Genomic DNA, 19,490 nt, shown 5'->3' with positions numbered 1-19,490 from the left:
CGCTGTTCTTTCTGCACACTCAACATTTCCCGATGCACAGACAAAACGTCAACTGCTTAAAACAGACGCCACGGGCAGACTGAGTGCAGGAGGCAGATGAAACTCGAGCAGTAGGCGGAGCGAGAGTCACGTGACAGGCCACGCGACTTTCAGCCTTATTGCATTCGTTTTATTGTTTCACCAGTACTTGTCCGGTTTTTTTCTAGCCACACCTCGTACATCAGCATACTGCTACAATAGTCCCCATTACACATCTATGATCAGTAAAAACATTATCACACAGTTCACAGTTCTTATAGAATAATACAGTGTGTATTAAACAGACACTGTCATTGTTTTAACACATGGCCTATTCACTATTAAGTCGATGCATTGTTGTCGATCTAACCAATACGGGTTCCTCGTCTGAAACGCGGATGCAGTCTGATTGTATCGAGACCAAAAATGGGGCCTTTATATATCATCAGAATAATAGGTATTGAAACTATACATTGTTTTATGTTTAATTTACAGAAATTACAATCAAAACGTCACTCATTAAATTAACTGAATACATCGAAAAATTGGTTCTTTTTAACAGTTTCTTCTACCAAGAGCGTTAAGCTGAATTATTTGTTCAAATTATGAAATTAACGGATACAGTTACTCAAACAATGCTTTTGACAAAACTGATAATTTCTTTGGAATCAATTAAGGGCTGGTTTTGCTAATATGTTTTCGAATAGAGCTAAATAAATACTTAAAGAATGCTATTGTTTTGTCTTCCCAATGTTTATAATTAGTTCAGAATTTATAGTTGTTTATAAGTCAACAATAGAATTTTAAGTTACTAAAAAATTACTTATTTCACCCTATAACAAAAGATATTAACTAGGAATAGTCGAAATAAATTAGAAAATCAATTACATACATAAAACTAAGCACAAAATTAGATCTGGTGTTATATTCTCTAATACCGAGGACCAGTCTTTCTCTTTTATGGAAATGCATCTTATACTCACGTATGTTAATAGTAATTAGTCAGATATGGAAAATTGAATTTTAAGGAGGCAGATGGTAAAACAAGAGGGGAAGTAAAAATATCCCAGCTTGCTTCATCACATGGTGACAACTCCAAAGGAAAAAGGGCAAAATGTTTAAGCACTTTTTTTAATTTGTTTGTCTTAATCAAATGCAATAACGAGTGATCAAAGTGTATACATCACAACAACACTTAATGACACGTTAGGTGCATGTTCTAAACCCAGACTAGTCACTGCATAATGCCCTTCAGAGTGGCTGACAGTTCTATCCATGATTAACCAGTGTAGTGGAGAGGGTGTCATCAACATGGTTGATAACACTTTGTTCATCTTGTGCAACAAACTTATGAATGTAGCTGCACAGGTATTCTGTATGATTTACATTGCAACTTCCAGACTTAAAGTCGCCAGGTTGTTAATCTCGGGGAAGATGGCAGAGTTCAATAGGAAAATTAGGGAATTTATTATCAATTTTCTTTTCTTTTGTTTTTCACTCCCTATTGTGAGCTAGTGATAGCAGGCTGCTTTGCAACTGACTCTGGTATTGCTGGGCTGATCTCAGTCCTCTCAGGCTTACACATTGTTCTAGTATAACGCGAGGACCAAGGACTGTCAGTACTATGAATGACAGGTATAGTCTGTAATATTAACAAGGTAGTAAAAGACAAATTGCTACTTGCCGTAAAGAAGGTATGTCAAGTTACAAAAAAAAAATGGCTCTGATCACTATAGGACTCAACATCTGTGGTCATAAGTCCCATAGAACTTAGAACTACTTAAACCTAACTAACCTAAGGACATCACACACATCCATGCCCGAGACAGGATTCGAACCTGCGACCGTAGCGGTCGCGCGGTTCCTGACTGAGCGTCTAGAACCGCTAGACCACCGCGGCCGGCTCAAGTTGCAGACAGGCACAATTTAAAGACATTCACATATAGCTTTTGGCCACAGCCTTCGTCAGTAAAAGACACACACACACACAAGCAAGCATACCCCACGCACACATGACTGCAAACTTCAGCATCTCAGGCTGGAATGGCGGTCGTGTGTGTGAGGGATGTGCTTGCGTGTGTGTGTGTGTCTTTTAGTGACGAAGGCTTTGGCCGAAAGGTTTATGTGAGTGTTTTTTAATTGTGCCTGTCTGCTACTTGACCTGTCTTCTATACGGTAAGCAGATAATGTGTCTTTTCCCACATTGTTGATATTCCTACCTGGAGTTTCCATTGTTTGACGTGTAGTCTATAAGACATGCAACAGAGGTTGGAATGACGTACATGGAAGACGTCAGTTACTAACCATGTGGCCTGCTTCACTACAGACCACATGGCAGTGGAGTGTCTGGTGGGGTGGCTCCACCTAAACAGCGATGGCATTACTGATGGTGGTGTGTGATGCACTGCAACACATGATCTCATGTGTGAAACAGATCCTGTTGCTCAAGAAAATTATAGCTAACACTAATGGAATTCAACAGAAAAGAATAAGATCGTCAGGGTCTGTACTGCACACTCAGCCTGTTAACAGTGGGCTGTACAAAACTTCACATGGAGTGAAAAGGGCAAAGGCTGGTTTGGTTTCAGTGTCAAGTTGGCATAAGGCCAGCGACAGTATGCTCACAAAATAATAATTTCCAGCCACATACAATTCCAATACTACTTCATAATGCTACTTCACAGCAGACTTCTCACCTTTCAGAAATTTACACAAAGAAATGCATTTGAGATGCGCATGAGGGGGGGGGGGGGGACTCTGGGCAACATAAAAGTTAAAGGGTGAAGCCTTCATTCGAGTAAGTACCGATACACCCAAACATTAGTTAATATAAACACACTAACAATAACAGTGATCGTCTTTCCATGCAGTATTACCAGAAGGAAGAGGCAGATGTATTAGTTAGTGTAGGAGTTAGCGAATTATTACATCATGAGGGCCACATATTTAACTTTGAGTCTCAGTGGGTGCTGGATAACACGTTTTCAGAAACACTAAAATAATACATATCACGAAGCTCATTGTTGTTTAGAGCACAAGGCTGTCAGCAGAGTCCTCAGTCACGCTGTGTTATTCTTTACCATACTTAGTGACATATGGAAAATTTGCCTTTGTAAACAAAACTTTCTCGAACTGTAGCTCCAACCTAGTCTCTGGCTAAAGTGTAATATCTCGTAAATGTTCATTACTCAGATTACTTCGGGGGGAAAGGAATCATGTTAATGATGTAACATTTATATCGACTGTTGTCTGAGAAGAATTCACAAATAAAGGCAGCACAGTATAATTGGCACATATTCAACCCCACAAATGGTAGTAACTAGCCATACTAATGGCCTACAGGTTGATGCATGAAGACACGCTTGGTGAGGTGCTATCAATTCCAGTAGAAGACTGGGAATACTTATGATCTTTTCATAAAACTGACTGTCACCGTTGTTACAATATAATATTTCACATTAGGGAGGACATTTCAAAACCGCAGACAGTTCATGGTAAAGGTATAATCTTTACTTTTACTTCCTCTAAATATACAAATACAACAACTGATCGAAGTTTTAGAAAGCATTTTTTCACTGGAAAGTGAACAGTGATCGGTGTGAATATTTTAAAAATTTTAGTAAAACAGTCTTGAACACTGCAGATGTTTATTTTGGTTGGAAACTGGCTTTGGTCTATAACTCAGACCATCTTCGGACCACAGGCACCATGATGGTGGCAACTTGAGCAGTTAACGTCCGCGCTCTTATGATCTTGCTCTATCTACCACCAACAATTTCCATCATGGGTCCTGCAAACTGAAGATGGTCTCAGTTACAGACCAAATCTGGATGGCAACCAAAATAAACATATGTTGTGATCAAGACTGTTTTACTAACATTTTTAGTCCAAAAAACATTGCATAAAACCTGCAACCGAAATTACACATAATCTTGAGGTGTCCATATCCCACACGTAAGTGGCACAGTGCAGCACAACATAGCAATGTAAGACATTTGACGACATCACATTGATCCATCCCTGAAAAAGAAAAGCAAGCGGCTGGTCCAGGCAGCTGAGAAGCATATCAGCAAGTACCGATAGTGGGAGTATGGAGACCCATAAACATAATAAACATAACACAACATCATCCACTGCAACTGATCAAGGGGTTTGTGAGATCGTATTCCCTAAGTGAAGACCTCCGCTGAAACAACACCAAGGGAGGGATGACATGTGATATGAAAGATCACAACAAAAAAATATAAAAGTAACGAGCTAGGAATATTCAGTGAGCGCCATCTACATCTTGCTAGCTAACATCCCAAAGATGATCGAGTTCACATGCGGTTCCTCTTCCTCGAAATATCTTGGCTCAAACTTGTCTAGGGGTTGAACTACACGTGTAGCATTACACGCCCTAAATTAGACACTTGTGATGCTTTGGTTAAATTGTCTGGCTGATGGCAAGTTTACGAAACACAAAGTTAATATTACGTATAGCAACAGTAATAAGAATATCGGTAACTAAATCAATGACCCATAAATGATGTAGGCCACACAGTTGCGATTTGGTTAGAGTAATGTTTATTCAGAAAGGAAACTAATAGCGAATGTGGTCGTATTTAGAGTTACTGTTACAGTCGAGCGCACATCCATTTGACACAGTTCGATCATATACAATCTTATCGCTAAACACAAGTCCAATACTCCGCCTCCTTAGCTACACGAAAAGTTAAGAGTTCACAACAGGCGCGCGGCTGCTCACCGCTCAGAGACTAGGTCCCACGATACCACACAACGCGAAATTTTCTAAGTCGTTTCACTTACTAGTTACCTAAAGACCGACCGTCCGCTTTCGTGTCTCCTCCAGCACTCCCTCGGCCCGTCCCCAGCCGCGTTTCCCGCGCGCCGAATATCCTCGCTCAATTGACTAGGTCAGTTCCCTTTCCTGAAGCTGTCCATCTTATTGACTACAACTTATTCTACATTGTTTTACATTTTAACATATTTAAATAATCAAAGCTTGACCACTTTCAAGTTCTAAATAAAGAAACAAGGATATCCATTACATAATAAACATTAAATTCTTCTACATAAAACCAATACAATTTCCTTCTTAACTTTGAATGTCACGGCCAGTAGCCTTGCACCAATGTGCTTTCTGATAAATAAATAAAGAACAAAATTAACTATTATGCACTAAACTTTACAACAAATATTCTATTACCTAATGATTCAATAAGGTGTCATGCTGTCACCGTTCAATGTTTTTTGTGTGGAGGAAATGATGATCTGATGCTTAACTGAAAATACTGATAGTTTAAATTTAGTATATGTTTTAAACAAATGAAGGAACAATGATGTTATTTACAACATTGTCATTTTGATGATGCGCTTCTATATGAAATGTCGATCGTTACGATCGACCAAAGCGTTCAGATTTTAGCATTCAGGTCTTTGTTAAAAAACTTGTTAATTTCACGTTAACAGTAAATCCTTAACTATTATAGATATGATCAAAATTCAAGTTTTATTAGGATCACCATGAAAATTTATGAATGATGGTAGATTAAAATAACTGTCGCTTAATTCCCTGCGCTACTACAGAATCAAATAGTTTTCATAAATATTTCCCTTTATGGGCGATCTTAGATCCGCCATATTTAACACTGCTACCCCTCCTTGGCCACAAAAGCCTTCTACTGGGTTTCCCTAGGATGTAGGTTCTCGTCTGTCTCACTGGCACACTACAGTGCTTAGGTCTCAATAGACAATAGACGTCTGTGAGTTACCCCATCTCGTACTGAATCTGCGCCCATTGTGGCATCCGGTACTTTACGACGGGATTCATTTCACAATTCCTGAAGAGTGACTCTTTCTGCCATATACTTAAATGAGAGCGAAATATTTGTTAACTCAAAATCTCTCCAGTTGAGAATTCCTAGAGAATAATGGCTCTGAACATAGACTGCTGCTAACTGTGTGATCACAGTGCATAAGGATGCTCTGAATGTAGACGATATCTTGGTCATTACAGGGGTGCTGATCTTTTCCCCTTCAGCACTGCTTTACCAATGTGCACTTTGTCTCTTGGTGGCTCTACTATGCCAGCACGCAGGGTTAGCACTGTGTTCCCCTGATAAGCTCTTCAACTGTCAAAAAGAACTACCATGGAGTGGTCATGTGGTTGTATCTCCGATTTGACAGCAGATGTTAAAATCATAATTTGATAAGAATTTTCAGAAAGAGGAATAAATTTCTTTGTCTTTCCAGTCTTCAATATTATGTTTCGAATCAGTACCCAGTCATTCTGTTGATAAAGAGGATAATACTGTTCTTTTATTTACTCCCTGTACATACTTGGTTCTGAGTTTAGTATTACACTGAATCGCCAAACAACTGGTATAGGCATGCATATTCAAACACAGAGATATGTAAAAAGGCAGAATACGGCAACACCCATATAAGACAACAATTGTCTGGTGTAGTTGTTACATTGGTTACTGCTGCTAGAATGGCAAGTTATTAAGATTTAAATTAGTTTGAACATGGTGTTATAGTCGGTGATGGGAGACAGAATCTCTGAGGTAGCGATGAAATGGGGATTTTCCCGTACGACCATTTCAGGAATATACCATGAATATCAGGAATCTGGTAAAACATCAAATCTCTGACATTGCTGCGGCCGGAAATAGATCCTGCAAGAATGGTACCAACGACAACCGAAAGGAGCATTCAATGTGATAAAAGTGCAACCCTTCCGCAAATTGCTACAGATTTCAAAGCTAGACCATCAATAAGTGTCAGCATGCAAACCATTCAACGAAGCACCATCAATATAGGCTTTCAGAGCTGAATGCCCTGCCCAGTCATGTATCCTTGACGACTGCACAACACAAAGCTTTACGCCTCGTCTGGGGCCGTCAACACCAACATTGGGCTGTTGATGTCTGGAAACATGTTGTCTGGTCAGACAGGTCTCGTTTCAGATTTTATCGAGCAGATGGACATGTATGGGTATGGAGACAACCTCATGGATCAGTGGACCCTGCATGTCAGCAGGGGACTGTTCAGCTGGTGGAGGCTCATAATGCTGTGGGGCATGTGCAGTTGGCGTGATATGGGACCCCTGATATGTCTAGATATGACTCTGACAGGTGACACATACATAAGCATCCTGTCTGATCATCTGCATCCATTCATGTCCTTTTTGCATTTCGACAGACTTGGGCAATTCCAGCAGGACAATGCGACACTTCACAAGTCCAGAATTTCTGTAGAGTGGCTCCAGGAACACTCTTCTAAGTTCAAACACTTCAGCTGGCCACCAAAGTCCCCAGACATGAACAATATTGAGCATATCTGAGATGCCTTGCAACGTGCTGTTCAGAAAAGATCTCCATCCTTTCGTACTCTTACATATTTAATGGCAGCTCTGCAAGATTCATGGTATCAGTACCCTCCAGCACTATTTCAGGCGTTAGTCGAGTCCATGCCATGTCGTGTTGCGGCGCTCCTGTATGCTCGTGTGACCCTACATGATATTGGGCAGGTGTACTAGTTTCTTTAGCCATTCAGCGTATTTCACTGAACTCATTTCCACATCAATTTGGCTCCATGTGCCAAGTTTCTTACATACTTGGAATCTACAGTTGGATGCAGCTTGTCTGCCTCAAAATGTAATCTCATAGGACAACCATAGATCAACTCATAGTGGATGTGCCCAGTTGCCTCATGAATTCTGCTACTGCAAGCAGATTGGGCATATAGAATATACTGGTCCCAATCAGAAAGTGATTTATTCACATAATACAATAACTTACAAATGATAATTTGATGGCCTATTCAAATAGCCATTCTGCTCTGGGTGGAAGGGCATAGCCCTCCACTTTTTGATTCTGAGTAGTCTACGCACTTGTACAAATAATGAAGACATAAGATTTGCTCCCTGATCCGTTAATATTACATCAGGACTGTCAGAAGATAGTATTATGTGGTTGACAAATGCCTTTACTGCAGTTTCTGCCATGAAATCAGCAAGTGCTACTAATCAATAACTGACAAGATATATTCGTTTTCCTGTTGTGTCTGGGGGAATGGTCCTGTTATGTCTGTAGCCACAATCCCAAAAGGTCTAGAGCCTTCAGATGTGATTTTCAACAGAATTCATGGACGTATCTGTTGTGTCTGCTGTGTGCTTGACAAGCACATGCATATATATTTATTGATGTCACAGAGCCAATCGGGCCACCAACAGTGAAGAGCAGCATGGGCATGTGTGGCATGTTTGCCACTGTAACAAGCTTGAACGCTATCATGACACTAGGAGATGATACGAGTCTGCAGCAACTCCTGTGTTAGTAACCCATCTCCAAGTTGAGTCTGGCTGTTTAAGACACTGTCTTCAGGCACAAAATCAGGCTGTGTGGTATATTGTTTGTAATCTGTATTTTTCCTGTGAGTGTCTTTTAATGCTGCTATAAGTACTTCATCTGCTTGTATCACTTGGGCCTTCTACTTAGGTCATCTGCATTTTGATGTGGTTTACCAGGTTATGGCGCACTTCACAGTCATACTGAGCTAATTTTGAAGCCCAACATGTCAGGTGGCTACTGGGGTCTTTTGTATTAAAAAGCCATAAGAGGGCAATGTGATTAGTTACCGTGTTAGTTTTCCTGTTGTGTAAGTAACATTTAAAATATTTAACACCAAACATCAAAGTGAGCAACTCTTTTTCTGTGGTGCTGTAGTTAACTTCAGCCTTATTGAGCTGGCGAGAAGCATAAGCAATAGGCTTTTCCTTGTCAGTGTACTCTTGACTCAGAATACAGCCTATGAGAAATCAGAGGCATTGCATGATAGTATAAATGGATTTTCAAGGTCAGAGTACCTGAGCAAAGGTGAACTTGTTAGTATCTTGCCTCATTGCAGTTTCACACTCAGTGGACTCTTCATAAGTTGCTCCTCATCACAGGTTTAGTCACAGTCGCATTGTCTTTTAGAAATTCAAGGCAGTCATTAGTCAGCCCCAGAAAACTCTGTAATTATTTTACATTTGTAGAGGCAGGAAAGTTGTTTACAGATTCCGTCAGCCACAGAACTGCCTTTACTCCAGCAAAACTAATAATGTATCCCAAATGCTGAAATTGAGACTCTACAAAGGAGCATTTTTTCAACTTCAAAATTAAGAGAGCGTTCTGCAACACTGCTAATACATTTATCAGACGCTCAGCATGCTCTTTCATAGTTTGAGAGAACACTATGATGTGATCTCAGTATACTGAACAGGTGATGAATTTCAGGCATCATAATAACAAATCAGCAAATCTCTGGATTAAGGCAGATGCATATCTGAGCCAAAAATGCATACTTAAGATCTCATATAAATCTGAGGTTGTAACAAAATCTGTCTCTGGCCAGTCCTGTGAGGCTATTGTAGTTTGGTGGTAGCCTGATAGTATATAAAGAGTAATGAAAAACTCCCAATTCTCCAAGTTGTTCAGTGTTTCACCAATTTGTGGCAAGGGGAAAGTATCAGCTGTAATAACCTTGCTTACTGCCTTCATGCCTATACGTAGGAGATAGGACTCCTCACCATTGATTGATATTTTATTTATACTAGCAAATGACTGAATTATTTCTGCATCAAGCTGTTGCTGGATTGTCTCTTTCATAACAGACTATAATTGATATGGAATTTGGTATCGTTTCTGCACTAGAGTCTGTTGTTTCCAGTAGATATTTCACTGTAAATGAGATCAGTGGAGGGGAAGTACTGCATTTCCTCAAACAACCATGAATGTACCATCAAAACTAGATACAACGGATTCCCCTCAGAGTCAGTAACATGTGACAGCTTACTTTGCAACTACCATTTGTGGGCTGGCATGACTCTGTGCGTTTCTTGGATGGGTAATGGCTTCTGTTGGCATTTTCTCGTAATTTTCCTTTCAGCACAGAGTTCTTCAGCCTCACGTATTTTCTGTATACTGGCCAGTATAGTTTCTGACGATATTACTACGTCTCACACATCAAAATTATCTACACTCAGTGAGATACACACTTTCATCCCTCCAGTTTCAGCTGTGCACAAACTTCTTGTTATATGCTCCTGGATTCTATGGAGAATATCATTTTAGATGAACAGGTCTTGGATTTGACGGTCAGCCAGAGAAACTTTCCATTACGAGCAATGATTGTTACAGGAGCATTGGTTTTCAATGCCATAGTACGCAGTTTATTCGGAACTCGAGAAATAGGCTTTTTTACCATGCATGGTGCAGCTGCCATTAAAACAATTATGTGCTTCACCGAATCCAACAGAATGCATCCTATAGTCAATTTCACGCTGGTAGTAGCCTCCATTTCAAACACATAAAAGTTTCCATTAAGGCTGCTGGTAAAATATCGACATATCTACATGCTTTCAAAAAATATCAGTATATATTGGGGATATTTCCCAAAATATATCGATATCAATATGGTAATATCGAGCGCCGATATTTTTATTTTGTGTTATATTTTTTCACAATTTCCTGTAAATATTTGAATTGTTATTTTGAAATTGCAGTACAGCATAATTTTACTTTCAATGTGCGAAGAAGTCTCACTGCTTTTAGAGCTTCCATCACATTTGATCTTTCTCTTTGACTGTGTTTTGTTTTCAAAGAATATTCTTAAGAATTTATTTTATTTCCTAGCGATTCATCAAGAACATTAACACATTTAATCACACGATGTAAGCATGAAAGTAGTTGTCAGGGAGTGACTGATGAAATCATAACCAAATTCCTTTTAACAAATGGGAATTTGATTCACTTTAATAGTTCCTAAAGAATTTTTTCAAAGAAACAGATTTAAAATTATAATCAGAAAGCACCCTCTAATAAAGTTACAGTTTATTCAGAGGCAGAAAGAAACAAGTTTTGACTGTGTGAGCTTTCGGGCAGAGGACCTTTTGACATGGCCGTAATTACGACCACTCACAACAGCCTCAGAAGGACTACACTGGTGCAAATCTGCAACACACCAGATAACTTTGAACTAAGAGTTTCAACAATTTATACAAGCACACAAACTATGCACCCCCCGTAGGAGGGATGAAAATGGTACAAAACACTAACAATTAAAATATTAACTTATCCACGGAAGGTGCAACTTTTAACTTCTAAGAAAAGTCTTATGGTGAAAGGGTAGCAACTTTATATACTGAAATGATCATTTAAATAAAAGCCCATGAAATGCAATCTTATATAAAATTCTACAAGGTTGGCCAAACAATAGTTAAGATGCTCTACAGTTCACAAATACCGCCTCTCAAGATCATAGGCAATAATATAAAAGTTTCCAAAGATCAAAACATGTTTCAGGTATTAGGCCATTACACTCCAACCAATAAATTCGTTAACACACCAAATCCGACAAACATGACAGAGGCAGCTACTAACATATGGAAGATTGATAGGGAAATTACCAAACAACCCAAACCGCAGATTGCTCTAACCCGCCCCTACTCCACAAGGGAAAAACAGACCACCCAATTTATAAACAACCACCTTCCCGCGGGTGGACAAACGGAGAAGAATGGTGGGACGACCCCAAAGCAAAATGGCTGGTGACCTCACCAAGAAAACAAGTAGAATTTAACAAGAGTAAATCAAACAAGATATCACCAATCACTTAACTTCTAGTAAACTACGATTTCTCGAGAAGACCTGGTGCAGCACCCCCAAATCGCTTTCCCAAACCGTCCGCTGCCAGCCGCTTCAACGGACGCAGGAAGTCGCGCCGATCTCCCGTCTCGCGGCATCGAAGCTCGCACCGGCCAGACTGATGTGGTGGGTTGCCTCTGTTGCTCTCAAGTCGACCTCGAAGTCACTACCCCTTGTTATACGCCACGGCCCACTGGACTCACATGGCGACCTCACATACGCCGACCATCAAGACAGACAAGTCATCTTGTGTCTCAGTGCGTGACTGACCAACCGATCGATCCAACCGCTAATGACCATTGCCTGAGCAAACTCGAGCAGGCTGGCGGCCTAACGCGCAGACTCAGATGCAGGAACTAAACCCCGACTAGGCGACCACTCGCTGAGTTCTCTTACTGGCGGAGTGGAAAGACTCTCATTTTGTCTGCTTTAAAGGTTGATCCGAACGACAGACATACTAACACTCTGAACGACAGACAAGACACTAACTGCCTAACAAATACGGACGAGATACAGACTAGCAAGCTGGGGACGACAGACTGACCCAGACTTACTGACGGGCGAGCTCATAGCGCCTCTTAAATTCACGTGAACAGGCAACCTTTCCCCTTTCCCACCAGAGGGAGTCACCAAATCTGCGATTGCCACAGTGGCGCCACCGCGAGAAATGGAGGGCGACTGCTTCACAATAAGCGCTGCGGCGCTCTCTTCGAAACAGCAATTTTTACCACGGCCCAAAGTGTAGATGGCACAAAGGACGAAGTCCAATTGGAAAGGGGGATGGTGGCGTGAATGGAATAACAAGATCTCCAATGTGAAGAAATACCACATCAGTTGCGTTAAAAAAACAATTTTTAATGGAACTAGTGTGCTATTCCTTCACATCGGCATGCTTCAGAAATAGTTACTGGAAATGATAAACAAGAATATAAATGACAACAAGATTGGTTTTTGCGGTGGACAGAGACATGTGAGAAGGAATGCTGATGAAGCTGGCGCTCGGCGCTTCCAATAGAAACGGCAATGTTTAGCTTCACCGTGCAATTTTGACATTACCCTGCTAGTTCGCTGTCACTGGCAGAAATGAAAAAAACAGGCAAGTCGACAAGAAGTGTTCCACACAAATCCAATATCTGACGAAACCGATCGTTGGAACTACTTACCTGGAGTGACCAGTGTCATCAAAGCGTTTATCGCCAAGTGCGAACGTGCATCGTTTTCCTTTCAGTTCTTGTTCTAAGGGGTGGGGGCATTGTCAGATTGCTAGCCTGTTGATGTACAGAATATATAACAATAAATTAGTACTTAAATATACAGCTCTAAAGCCGGCAGTGGATTTACAATGTGCAGCCGACATTTTATAGGTCGATATTTCTTCTGTCGGTATATCGATATATTGATACTCTTTTTCGATATGTTGAGAGCCAACAGTAATATTTTTTTGAATATGTATACAATGGATTCTCGATATTTTTAAAACTATCAACAGTCCTAGTTGCCACTGATCGTTAATTTAGTGAACATGCACCTGCAGACTTTATCACTTCAGTGCTCAAACTACTAATACGAAAGTGATTCGGTTTTAGTGGCTATCTGTCGCCAGGGGAGAAAGAGATAGTTCTTATTTGGTCAGCAAATTGTTTAAAATTTCTCCCCGTCTTTGTCTTGGGGTGGACTATTTGTCACTGTAGTGACTAAGATCCCACTTATCAGAATACTTCTCTGCTAAGCCTTTTGTCAGAATTTCAAACTTACCTGCGTTCTATAATGTGTCAACTGACTCCGCAGCGATGCATGCGTCTCCTGTCAACTTTACTCTTGCCATATTCAATAGAAAACAGTACCGCCATGAAAAAATATGACCCACGACATTTTGTTGTAGATTTTTCTGAGAATGAAGGAATAAAATTAGTTGCTGGAAATCTGTTTGCAACGATAGATTGTGGAACAGCCATGCTAGTTTCCAACCCTCTAGTTCCACTAGGAGGAACCTGAATATTAAGGTCTGGCCCTGATGTAGTTGCTTGTCTTCGCATGCCACTGTTCTGGTCTTACAGCTCTATGGCTTTGGCCATAAGTTCCTGTATTTGTTGCTGCATTGATACAACAAGGACTTCTCCATCACTCTCAGCAACATTGTCCTTCTTAGAACTTGCCTTTTGAGCCATCACTGCCGCGCGGGATTAGCTGAGCGGTCTAGGACGCTGCAGTCATGGACTGTGCTGCTGGTCCCGGCGGAGGTTTCGAATCCTCCCTCGGGCATGGGTGTGTGTGTTTGTCATTAGAATAATTTATGTTAAGTAGTGTGTAAGCTTAGGGACTGATGACCTTAGCAGTTAAGCCCCATAAGATTTCACACTGTAGCAAAAAGGAGTCCTAGCATGCAACAGTTAAACAACAGTAGACCAAAGCAAAACGGGAGGCAGATCGTGCAGGAAAAAATGCCCTACTATCTCTGGCTGCTGCAGAAGCAAGCACATTCTCCAGCAGATCGGCGACAGGATGCGAAAGCAGTGGCTACCGTCAGTCACGTGTATAGTGTTGTGTGGAGATGGTGGCGGCAGTGATGCATCACTATGGCGTGGATCCCATGACCCTTGGTCAGGTGGCAGTGTGATGATAGTGATGATGAGGTGGCGTCGACACCTAAACCTGGCCAGCAGCAGCCATGGCTAGCAGGAAGGAAGTGCAGGCCAGAAAATACCTTCTCACAGTGGGCACGTGTGTGTGTGTGAGTGTGTGTGTGTGTGTGCGTGCGTGCGTGTTTGTGTGTATGTGTATGTGTGTGTGTGTGTGTGTGTGTGTGTGTGTGTGTGTGTGTGTGTGTGTGTGTGTGCTAAGTGTGCAATGGTGGTGGAATGCAGCTGGTTATTTCGAGCCAGGTGCGGTCACAGGCTGTGCCTAAAGTTGTGGCATGTGTCTGACCATGCCAACAAGGAATAGTAGCGACAACTAGCCATAAAGAAACAACTGTTTATGCACTGAAGGATGGGACTTAGCCCACTGATGTGACACCAGACTGTGCAGGACAGACGAGTGGGCACCTGGAATATCCAAGATCTTCGAAATACTAGTTGTTTAGTTCTGGGCGCCTGGAACAGCTGGGTTCTTTGACATAATAGTTAGAAAAATTAAGAAAAATCCCAAAGGGTTTTATTCACGGTAAAGGATTACAAATTAGACACCTTAGAAAATTGCCACTATGGCCAAAGCGCAGATAAAACCATGGAATTGAAGGTGAGCACCATGTTAGCAGATCGGAGGCCAGCAATCTCGAGAGAGTAAAGCGTCGTCATCTCACCCATTTCTGTTGGTGTCCATTGCACTACATAATCCTTCCTTTCACCCTTATTGCAGTCCACCCAAGGTGTCACTCCTCAGCAATCCTGTCTATATGCAGAACAACGGGCCGGCAGCACATACTGATGCTACAGATGGACTGTGAAGAGTCTTCACATCATTTCCACTTGGAGCAAAGGAATGAAAGCATTCAATAAAAAGAATTGAAATTGTCTGTCCCTACCCCTCCAAGCAGGTGGCTCCCGTACAGGGTTTATGCTGTAGCATGAAAAAGATTGTAATTTAGTATTTCTAAACTTGTTGGTTAAATATTTCCGTGGAACAGCGTGATTGGCCTGTGTTTTCTGGGTATGGCCACTTCACTCGCTTGGCTGTGCTGGTTGTTGATGTGTAATGAACATATGAGCGTCCTCACACAGCATGCTTCTGCTGACACATGAGTTTGTTTGTATGCCCAAGCCTATGAGGATGTAAATCAGGATTGCTTTAAATAAACGCTGTAATGGTTGTGAACATGAATTACCTTTGAGATTGGACGTGGTGAGTTGATGATGGTCAAGAATGTCTGTAAGGTGACAAAGACGCCATAGTCAGCACCTCACTGAGTTTGAACGAGGTCATGTAATAGGGCGACATGAAACTGGATGTTCCTTCCACTGTACTGCAGAAAGACTTGTCAGGAATGTATCCACTGTACATGTTTCTGGCAGCGGTGACCACGTGAATTTGTGGTGCTAGAAAACTGAGCTCTAAATGGCCATACGGTACTACAAAGAGGGAAGACCATGGTTTTTGGGGTATGCCTCTGGTACATCACATTGCATCTGCAGCAGCAAATTGAGCAGCAGTTGGCATCACAGTGACACAACGAGGTGTTACGAATTGGTTACTTCAAGGGTGTCTCCAAGATAATGCCCTGTAGCACACATTCCACTTCTCCCAAACCATCGGCATTTGCAACTGCACTGATGTTGAGTGAGAGCTCATTAGAGGGCAGGATGAAGGGCTTTGTGTTTTCTGATGAAAGTTGGTTCAGTCTGAGTGCCAGTGATGGCTGTGTTGAGGCCCTGTCTGTGTGCTAGACACAATGGACCTATACCTGGAATTACGGTCTGGGGTGTAATTTCATACGACAGCAGGAGCACTCTTCTGGTTATTCCACACACGCTAACTGCATGTTTGTACAACAATTTGGTGGTTCGACCTGTTGTACTGCGATTCATGAACAGGATTACATGTGGTGTTTCCCAGCTGGATAACACTCGCCCATATATCGCGTTGAAACCCAACATGCTCTACATACTGTCGACATGTTGCCATGGCCTGCTTGATCACCAGATGTGTCTCCAATCACGCACCTGTTGGACATCACCAGATAACATCCACATTTAGCTTTAGCTGTCCCTGTATTGACCAACCAAGTGCAACAGATATGGAGCTCCGTCCTACAAACTACCATTTATTACCTGTACATAACAATACATGCTGGCAGTCAAGGATGTATCCAGGATTTTGTCAAAGGGTGAGTCCGATTTGTTAAAGAGGTCCTTAAAAAGGCTCATGTTTTTATTTATTCTGAAAACAATTTTTTTTAAAATTTTATATATCTAATTTGCTTTTGGGAGTCCTTCATAAAAATAGTACTTGGTCTATAAAATTAAACATGGTGCCTTGTATGAACCCCACTTGACCCATGGATTCCCACGTGAACATTCCACAGACCATACTGAATCTGCTGCCAGTTTGTCTCTGTCTTGCAGTATAGGTATCACAGAGCTGTTTCCCTGGAAGAGAACGGATTTTCGTCTCATCAGCATGATGAAGCGAGACCACGCAAAGCTCTGCAAACGCAGTCCTTGGTTTGCGTTCCCCACAACATTTTCTGTGTGTTCTTTCCACTTTAAGTTCTTTGGAATTGTAATTCCTAGGATTTAGTTGAATTTACAGCCTTTAGATTTGACTTATTTATCGTCTAACTGAAGTTTAACGAATTCCTTTTAGCACTCATGTGGATGACTCCACACTTTTCACTATTTTGGGTCAATTTTCAATTTTCACACAATACAGATATCTTTTGTATATCGTTTTGGAACTTGTGTTGATCTTCTAATGACTTTACTAGACGATAAACGACAGCATTTTTTGAACAGACCTCGTATTCCTGAAATATCATTAAACTGCATTAATTTGTTTATGGTGTTGTGATATTTTTGCCATCAGTGTAGTTGTTCCAGGCCTCAACTTGTCGATTGTATCTCAGAAAGGATGGTGGTGTCGTCTTAACTTGTAGTAGCGTTTGGTCTTTGCCCTAGCTTCCTTCATGTCTGGCCAAGCACATCACCATCATCTCCTAGCCATCTAGCCATCAGTTGTTGTAATAATTGGAGAATGGGTTGCATGATATCGAGTTAGTTAGGCAATGTCTGAAAAACACACTCAGAGCACTTTACAAAATTCAGACAAATCTTCCTGAAAAGAAACGGATTGGTAGTCCTAGCATCTAGCATGCACAGAATAACTGGAAGACACACAGTGTCGCCACAAAAATAAATGAAATAAGATATGTGCTCGAAAGAGAAAATTGAAAAGAAAAATACGTGCTTAATATGTTAATGCTGTTTCCAGTACTGCTTATTTTTGCTCGCCGCCCTTGAGGATGAGAATAATTTCTGGGTCTGCACAGTCTTGTTGGGAACTGGCAAAAATATCATCAATGTTGACTTAGTCTCGACAGCAGTGCTGGGTTCTGATCAAAACTTTTAGCAGTTAATAAGCTGTTTGGTCGTCGCCAATGTTGGAATATTGGTCTTAAACCGTTTACCTTGTCGCCAGTGTTGATAACTGGTGAAAAACTGTTCTCATCAAATTTCAGTTTTCCCCATCGCCAGTGCTGATAACTGGCGATAAATTATGAACAATTTTTACTTATCCTTGTCGCCAGTGTTGGGATGCTGTAACTGAATGTTACTATCAGTTCAGCCCAAACATCCATGCTAGCAGAAAAGATATTTCCTACAATGGTTCTAAGTAAGGTGGCAGTATGCACGCTAGTAAAATCTACTTGGTTGACAGGGCGCTACTAGCAGAAAGTTGTGGCAACACTACAAGAAATTAGCAATAATATTCACTAATAGTTATGATACAAAATTGTACATAACTTTGGTAACATTTTGATGCGTGGTACTTAATATCCTACACCTAATACAATGAAATCTAATTAGCTCTGTTGTCTTTTGGCAATCTGCGGTATTGTAACTATAATTGAAAGCAATTATTCAGACACTCCTGACTGACTATATCTAGTGTCCATAAATAGCAACAGCTGAGTCAGAACTGTTGTCTTCTGGAAAGAACTCAGGAACTATAATCCTTAGTGTAACTGCAGGAAATGGTGGTACTGTAGGGATGGCTGAATTTCAGAAACTCTGAGTGTCAGTGGGTCACCGTTTTTTGTTGGCACTGGTAGAACAATCTCCAATTGTGTCCGTACTAGGCGGAAGCAAAATAGTCCACTGTTGACAACTCTCTCTCTCTGGTGGCTGACAACACCATTGGTGAAGGAATAACAGGAGCAGAGTGTAGTCCTGACGAGTGAGTGCTGTCTGGAAGCATCTGCTCAGAACTGAGAAGGCATCAGGCGACTGGTTGTGCATGCATGGTTACAGGCTCTCGTGGTATTGCAGAGTACCTCTTGCCATGTACACAGCATTAATGACCCATCCTCACAACTTTATTTCTGCCAGTACCTCATCTCCTACCTTCCAAACTTCACAGAAGTGGTGCTGGGGATTTTCTTCACAGTTACCTCCTTGTATTAATATTTGTCTTCCCACTTCTGTGATTTCTCATTTTGGGTATATCCACTCCTCTTCAACAGCACTACCTGTATGATACTCATCATCTCAGTATCTACAGTCTTTGATATCTTCAAATGCATATCATCATTCCTCACTACTTCAGTGCCTCACTTCTTCCACATTGATTCTTCCACATGAATCACATACGGACCACTCTGATCTTTATCATCATCATTACATTGTCATCTGAGTCTTTAATTATCTGAGCGTGGGTACGCCTTCCAAGCTAATATGTGGCTGTGAAATCTCTGTCTGATCATGATGTAATCCAGCTCGGATCGTTATGTGTCTAGCGGCCTTGTCCAAGTATACCTTCCTCTCTTGTGATTTTTGGAGTATTTATTTCAGAACTCAGTTAATCCTTCTCCTCTCTCATTCCTACAATCAAGCTCAAATTCTCCTAATGCTCTCTTTTATTCTTTGCCTACTGTCATGTTCCAATCCTCCATTATTATTAGATAATTATCTTCCTTTATATACCAAGTTACCTGTGTTTGTCATTACATACTTTCTCTGTCTCTACATTTTCTTCTTTTAATATTCGCAGTTATATCTGAACTATTATTGTCATCATTGGTCTGCTGCTGGTTCTGATGAAATCTACCTTATCCCTTATTCCTAA

At 41.1% G+C, this 19,490-nt stretch overlaps 1 protein-coding gene across 1 annotated transcript in view; it reads left to right on the top strand.

Annotated features, from left to right (window-relative positions):
• Nucleotides 1–19,490, top strand: part of LOC126198597 (odorant receptor coreceptor-like) — a 247,733-nt gene that overhangs the window by 22,871 nt on the left and 205,372 nt on the right. The gene's annotated exons all lie outside the window — the stretch shown is intronic.

The sequence above is a fragment of the Schistocerca nitens genome, chromosome 8, assembly GCF_023898315.1.
Source record: "Schistocerca nitens isolate TAMUIC-IGC-003100 chromosome 8, iqSchNite1.1, whole genome shotgun sequence".
NCBI lineage: Eukaryota > Metazoa > Arthropoda > Insecta > Orthoptera > Acrididae > Schistocerca > Schistocerca nitens.
The sequence above is the reverse complement of the archived record's forward strand: the minus strand, read 5'-3'. Positions and strand labels throughout refer to the sequence as shown.